General features: G+C 43.6%; 1 long non-coding RNA gene across 2 annotated transcripts; it reads left to right on the top strand.

The window, feature by feature from the left end:
• Positions 1-1,958: 1,958 nt before the first annotated feature.
• Positions 1,959-5,783, top strand: LOC129629826 (uncharacterized). Of its 2 annotated transcripts, none has more exons than XR_008703340.1 (3): positions 1,959-2,870; positions 4,159-4,385; positions 4,872-5,783. It is a non-coding gene; the product is annotated as an uncharacterized LOC129629826 (long non-coding RNA). The 2 variants fall into 2 exon arrangements; XR_008703339.1 differs by lacking the exon at positions 1,959-2,870 and adding an exon at positions 3,417-3,485.
• The last annotated feature ends 1,304 nt before the right edge of the window (positions 5,784-7,087 follow it).

Raw genomic sequence — 7,087 nt, 5'->3', positions numbered from 1 at the left:
CACACAGGAGGGGCCCAGACTTCTTGTGTTGGGAAATGCTATTGAAGTCAGTGATTTTTAAGCTGTGACCTGAAGATCAAGGAGGACAAACCAAGTGGAAACAGAGGGAGAACATTGTTTAGGCAAACAGAACAGTTCACACCAGGCCCTGAGGGCAGGGAGAGTATGTTACCATTTTGGAACTAAAAGTAGGTCAAAATGTGTATGTGTATGCACCTGTGCTCAGTCATGTCTGACTCTTTGTGACCCCACGAACTGTAGTCTGCCAGGCTCCTCTGTCCATGGGATTTTCCAGGTAAGGATATTGGAGTGGGTTGCCATTTCCTCCTCCAAGGGATCTTCCTGACCCAGGGATTGAACCCATGTCTCTTGTGTTTCTTGCATTGCAGTGGATTCCTTACTGCTTGAACCATTGGAGAAGCAAAAGTAGGTCAGTGTCACTCAAAGAAGACAGTGGTTGTGGGGAGGATAGAAAAGAAGTATGGAGCCATCAGGTCATGCAGTGCCCTGGAGGCCACCTGAAGGAGTTTGGATGATTTCATGAGTGCACAAGGGTGTCACTGAAAAATTTTAAGCAGGGTGCTGATGTGTCCAGATTTAACAGATGTTTCTCCTCTGGAGAGACCTTCCCCTAGGAGCAATTTGAGCCAAGTCCTGTGAGCTCATCTCCCTTGGGCCACTTCGAGCCTGCCTTTTTGTCCATCCCTATCAACTCCATTTCCATTCTCATTAGGCATGTCACATCTAAATAGGTCAGGTCAGGCAGAGAAGGTCCCTAGGGACTTTTCTTCCTATGTCCAGGCCTAGATTCAGGGTGGAGTAATGTGCATAGACAGGCTGGCTTCTTGTACTCAGCTGAGGGCACCAAGGGCAAAGCAGCCTGGGATGCATCCCAGGGCAACCTAAACAGAGTAGGTTTCTCTTTCTTGTGAACCATAAGTTTTTTTCCCCAAAAAACTTCAGGCTTTGGCAGGTTAAGATGGTTAAAATCTGATGCTCCAGTTTGGTGCTAATGGTGATTTTTACCCTAGGCATCTTTCTCTATCACCAGATCATGCTAAATATTGCAACATGTGGACATTTAAAATGCATGTATATATCATTTGGGAGAAGATCCTTAGACAATTTTTCTGTGGCTTTTGCAAGTAGAATACATCTGGATATGGCAGATTGAGAGAGCAATTGACTCAGCCTCTGAAGACCTGCTTTATACTTGATCATCTGTAATTGACTGTATGTGTCCTGGGTCCCGTCAGTTGTCATATCTAAAGTTTAGTGTCACACCTTTTAAATTAATGGGTTAAAGTTGACAACTTAAATGAAATGTACACATTTCTCAAAGAATACGACATACCAAAATTAACAGAAGAAGAAATAGAAAATCTAAAAAGCCCTATGTCTGTTTAAGGAATTGAATTCATAATTTAAAACCTCTGCTTGACTTCTCTCCACCACAACTATAGGCCTATTTTATCAAATATTTAAGGCTAAAATCATGCCAAGATTACACAAACCCTTTCAGAAAATAATTGTTTCCAACTCATATCATTAGGCCAGCATAACTCTCACAAGAAAAGCTGATATAAAAAATAAAATAATAGACCAATATCTTTAACATAGACACAAAATCTCTTAAGATATTATGCATGTGTGTGCTCAGTGGTATCCGACTCCTTCTGACCCTATGAAAACTGTAGCCTGCCAGGCTCTTTCCTCTGTCCGTGAAATTTTCCAGGCAAGAATACTAGAGTGAGTTACCATTTTCTCCTCCAGGGGTCTTTCCAACCCAGGGATCAAATCTCCTGCATTGCAGGCAGATTCTTTATCATTGAGCCACCAGGGAAGCCCGAACAAGATATTATTAAGCAGAATTCAGCAATACATGAAAAGGTAGAGTTGAGGTCAGAACAATGAACACATTGCATCCACTATCCCATAACAAACCCTGACAGATATCACTAATTGATCACTCTTTTTTTCTGGCTGAATCGTTCTCAGCCTCTCTCTCTCCAGGCAGCCATTATCAATCAGTTAAAGTTGGCATGTGAGAAGAAATCTATTTGACATCATTGAACAAAATGGATCTTAACAATAAAAAGTTGAGATGCTATAATTCTATCTTCCTATTAAAAATTTGAGGTCATTTTACAGGCAGGCATTTCCTGCAATGTGGGGTCATTTACTCCAGACCAGACATGGGAGAGCAGGAGTTCCTTATTGTGAGCAATTCACACAAAAGGAAGAAGCCATAAAATACTAAATTTCTATAAAGACTGTAACCTTGTTTGTCCTCATTTACTGCTGTAGCATCAGCCCCTAAGAACAAAGTCTGGTACATAGTATCATCCAGGACTGTTGAATGAATGAATGAGTAAATTCTTAGGGAAGCAGATAAACAGCTCTATCTTTGTAGAGTTGTTACAGTTACCGCAATTTAATCAAGGATAACTAGCCACAAATGATGAAGCCAGGGACTGGGGTCCAAGCCACAGGCTGCAATGCAAGGGTTGGGCATCTAGGTTCTGATAATTCTTGTATTAATAACTTCACCCTCATCTTTCCTCTGAGTTGCAGACAACTGCCTGTCTTGATATTTTCACCTGGCCACCTTGTTAAGACTTGTTAAGCTCATAGTCTACTATATGTATCCCTGATCCCCTGCCCCCAAACCTGGTCCTTCTCCGGTGTTTCTGATCTTAGTGAACCTCATAACCATCCATCTGGCTTACAGGACACAAATGGAGAAGACAGCCTGAAAACCTCTGCCCGCTTGACATCTCATTTCCTAATAATCTCACAAATATATGCACTCTTCTCTGTCTTTCCCACCACCACTCTGGTCTGAGCTTCCATCACCTCTCACCTGAAAGGTGGTAACACTCAGCTGATCCATCTCCTTACATTCTTCACATTATGCCATTCTCCACACTGTGGCTTGAATGATCTGTTCAAAATGCAAAGTATATTATTGACTCCTTGCTTAAAACTAGGTGACTTCTCATTGCCTGTAAGAGCAAAACCAAATGCTCTAGACTGGTCTACAAAACCCTGGTTATCCTGCCCGTGTCATCCACCTAGCATGCTTCATACACCACGCACCCTTTACCTTCTGTATGTTGATCTCACTGATCTTTTAGTTCCCCTGACACAGCAGGTTCCTTCCCACTTCTCTGCCTACAACTCTTTTCTCCTTCTCCTTATCTATTGATTCCTACACACCCCTCAGGGTTTTTGACACTTCCATGGGAAAAACTTCCCTAACCTTCCCCCTCTATCCCTTTCCCGACAATGCACAAGATGGCAAATAATTATCCAGCCCCCAGATCAATAGTGCTGAGCTTAAGAAGTTCCTTCCTAAGTTTAAGATTTGGGAATTTATTGTTATTGCAGTTTAACAAGTCTTTTCCTCACTTACACAATGAATGATTGAAATCTGACTCATTTTACTTCTCCCCTCTTGCAGGATCTCTGTATTTTCCTTAAAGGTAGGACCTTAGAGAAGGCAGTAAAGGAATTATAAATGAATTGAATAAATGAAGTAACTACAAGTAACTCCATGAGGAGCCAGTGCATTTTCTATGTGGAAATAAAGAGGTGGAGGAAACTACAAAGTTCACATGTAGAGTTAGTGCCATATAACTGCCAAGAGTAGAGGTTGCCGTAGTTGGTCATGGTCCACTAGTCAAATCAGGCCCTTTGCCTGTTTGTGTAAATAAAGTTTTATTGGAACAAACCCATGCCCATTTGCTTATGTATCATCCATGGCTGTTTTGGTACTACAAGGACAGACATAAGTAGTTGCAACAGAGACAGGATGGCCCACAAAGCCCAAAATATTTACTATCTGACATTTTACAGGACAAGTTTGCTGATTCCTTTTAAGAGCATTGGTTTGAGTCCCAGCTCCAAGCTACTAGCTGTGTGACCTTGAGAAAGTCATATTACCTCTCTGGGTTTTAATTTTCTCAGCAACCAAATGGAAAGAGTAACACAACTTTCCTCATATGCTTGTTTAAGGATTTAATGAGGTCAAATGCTTTGCACATTGCCTGGCACATAGAATATGATTAATAAATCATAGCTATTATTAACAAGCTAGTACTATAAATCATAAATAACAATACTAAAATAAACCATCTTTTGTGTCTTGGGCAGTAGGAACTTTCCTGGGGCCTGACAGTAAGTTTTCTTCCTTTGTCACACTGGATGCTCTGGCAGTCCATAAGGAAACGTGTTTATCTTGAAAGCACCTGGCAGAGACAGCATGGATGGGGCTGAGCTGGTAGAAAGACCCCATTTCTCAAACACAGCTTTCTACATGGAATTATTCAAAGGGAAACCTTATCAAGCAAGCCTTCCATCTTGGTGTCATCCATCTTCTAAAGGTAATTCAATAGCCCTTGGTAGCTGATGATTTATGGGATGGATGGCCACGGGGAGGTTGCTCTTTGTATTACAGCCTGTTTTTATCAATGGCCAGCAACCCACTGGCTGGAGCTGGGAGCAACAGGCTCTCTGTTTAATCCTGTTAACCCAGGCATTGTCTGCAGCCAGCTCCAGGCCAACAGAGTGCCGCTGGCCACGTGGGCAGATGAAGAACTTGGATCATTCTGAGTTAAGAGTGTGGGTTAGTAAAGCAGAACTGTTATGTCCTACAAAAGTAAATCTCTGTCTACTACACAAAGCTGCTTTAAGTACCTCTCAAACCAGGTTCAATACCTGGGTCAGGATGATCCTCTGGAGAAGGGGATGTCAACCTACTGCAGTATTTTTGCCTGGGAAGTCCTGTGGACAGAGAAGACTGTCAGGCTACAGTCCATGGGGTTGCAAAGAGTTGGACATGATTGAGCGACTAGCACTTTCACTTTCAGATCTCATCTGGTCGATGCTGTGGTCCTGGGAGAGAGACATTACCATCCTTACTTCACAGATGAGATGCTGAAGCTGGGAGGTGGTTCCTCATCTTGTGCCTAGATTAAGAAGGCCAAGGCAGCACTCCTATCTTAATGAGATGCACCTGTCCCTGGGGCTGTCTCTGACAAACTGGTCTTGGCTCTTTTCTCTTTGCTACCTTATTCTGAACATGCCACTATAATGTTCATATGGGTAGGACCTTGTTTTCTCATTTATAATCGCATTCCCAGAACCAGGCCTAACATGTAGTAGGTGTTTATTAAATTATGTTTTAAAGAATGAATGGTGCCCAGGCATTTGCATATGTTTCCTTTTCCTGAAACACTTTTCCCATCCTCTTATGTAGCTAGTCCCTGCTTGTCTTCAAGGTCACAATTTAGATGTCATCTTGCGTCAGTTGATGTCCAAATCAGAAAATAGAAGTCATAGGAATTAATTTGACTGAGAGAATTTAATAGGGAGTTAGTTAAGCACTTACTGGAAGATGGAAAAATGAAAAGAGAACATTGAGGTCACAGAGATAGTAACTGCAGTGGATTAGTTATTCACTGCTGTGTGACAAATTACTCCATAATTCAGTAGCTTAAAACAACCTGGTGATCCAGTGGTTAAGAATCTGCCTGCCAGTGCAAGGGACATGGGTTTGACCCCTTGTCTGGGAAGATTCCAGATGCCACAGGGAAACTAAGCCCATGTACTGCAGTTACTGAAGCCTGCTCACTCTAGAGCTCATGCTCTGCAACAAGAGAAGCCGCTGCAATGAGAAACCCATGCACCACAACTAGAGAGTAGTCCCTACTCACTGAGACTAGAGAAAGCCTGCACATAGCAACAAAGACCAAGTGCAGGAAAAACAAGCAAACAACCATTTCTTGTCTCATATTTTCTGTCGGTCAGGAACCTGGGCATGGCTTAGCTGGATCTTCTCCATCCGTGTTTCCCATAACAACGTAAAGGTGGCAGCTGAGGCTGGAGTCTCATCTGAAGTCTTGTCTGAAGGGGGATCTGCTTTTAAGCTCGCTCGGGGAGCTGTTGGAAGGATTCAGTTCTCCGTGGACTGTTGGACTGATGCCCTCAGTTTATCACCATCTGCTCACTGGAGGCCTCTCTCAGTCCCTCACAATGTGGGCCTCCATAAGGCAGCTCACAACACGGCAGCTGACTTCATCAGACTGAGGAAGCAAGAGAAAATATCTTTGACAGAGGCCACAGCCTTATTATTTAATCTCTGCAATTTTGACCTCCCATCATCTTTGCTGTTTTTTAGTAGAAGCAAGTCAGTAAGTCCATCCTGCACGCCAGGGGAGGGATGGCACAAGGGCACAAATATCAGGGGGCATGGGTCATGGGGGGCCATGTCTGAGGCTGCCTCTGACAGGCAGAAAGAAGCTAATACTTAAAGGGAAGAGGCCAGGTTTCAGGATCTAGATGCTCTAGAAGGGTCCCCATGGCGCTGGTACATTGGAAGGGGTGACTCTGGCCAGCTGTTTCTGAGAATGTGAGAGTAAACACCTGGGCACAGGAGCTGACTGCTGTTTCTGGAACCAACTGGCACTGCCCAGGATCAGGGGAGAACCATTGACACTGATGGGAACAGGATGCAGACTGGAAGGAACAGTCCCTCCAGCCCTTCTTAAGGGTTGAATTGTACTCCCCACAACACACGCACACACACACACTCAAATTCATATGGTGAAGTCCTAGTCCCTAATACCTCAGAATGGGAACTCATTTGGGAATAGGGTCATTGCAGATGTAATTAGTTAAGATGATACCAGGGTGGATTGTGTGCGTACTCAGTCGCCCAGTCATGTCCGACTCTTTTGCAGCCCTGTGGACTGTAGCCCATCAGGTTTCTTTGTCCATGGGATTTTCCAGGCAAGAATACTAGAGTAGATTGTGCTCCTCCAAGGAATCTGCCTAACCCAGGGATCGAACCTGCGTCTCCTTCATTGCAGGCAGATTCTTTTCCACTGAGCCGCTGGAGAAGACCCCATGCTGGTATAGAGCATAGTGGTCCAAAACAACTGGTGATCTTATTAAAAATTTGGATGCCCACACAGTCCAGGAGAACATGAAGGAAGAGATTGGAGTGATGCTTCCAGCCAAGGGATATTAACAGTTGCTAGCAAAACATCAGACGCTAGAGGAGAGGCATGGAACAGATTCTCTC

This window comes from Bubalus kerabau, chromosome 16 (genome assembly GCF_029407905.1).
Source record: "Bubalus kerabau isolate K-KA32 ecotype Philippines breed swamp buffalo chromosome 16, PCC_UOA_SB_1v2, whole genome shotgun sequence".
Lineage (NCBI taxonomy): Eukaryota > Metazoa > Chordata > Mammalia > Artiodactyla > Bovidae > Bubalus > Bubalus kerabau.
The sequence above is the reverse complement of the archived record's forward strand: the minus strand, read 5'-3'. Positions and strand labels throughout refer to the sequence as shown.